At 42.3% G+C, this 227-nt stretch overlaps 1 pseudogene; it reads left to right on the top strand.

Annotated features, from left to right (window-relative positions):
* LOC110035868 overlaps positions 1-227 on the top strand; it is a 4,029-nt pseudogene that overhangs the window by 2,800 nt on the left and 1,002 nt on the right.

Below are 227 nucleotides of genomic sequence, written 5' to 3'. Positions count from 1 at the left end.
CTTTGGAACAGTTGGGAGCAAGTCCAGATAGGTTCTTTAATAGCTGATCTTTGAGCACTGATACAGAGGCAAGTTCTTCTTTAGCAAAGAGTTTGAGGTCATCTGCAAAGTCAAGGTGGTCTATCTTCTCTTTTGCTTCGCACCTCTAGTGAAATTGGAATTCTGAGGTAGCAGTGAATCTTTCAATGAAACCAGAAGGGGTTGGTAGGTTCTTCAGAGGCTTATGT

This window comes from Phalaenopsis equestris, unplaced genomic scaffold, assembly GCF_001263595.1.
Source record: "Phalaenopsis equestris unplaced genomic scaffold, ASM126359v1 Scaffold000002, whole genome shotgun sequence".
Classification (NCBI taxonomy): domain Eukaryota; kingdom Viridiplantae; phylum Streptophyta; class Magnoliopsida; order Asparagales; family Orchidaceae; genus Phalaenopsis; species Phalaenopsis equestris.
The sequence above is the reverse complement of the archived record's forward strand: the minus strand, read 5'-3'. Positions and strand labels throughout refer to the sequence as shown.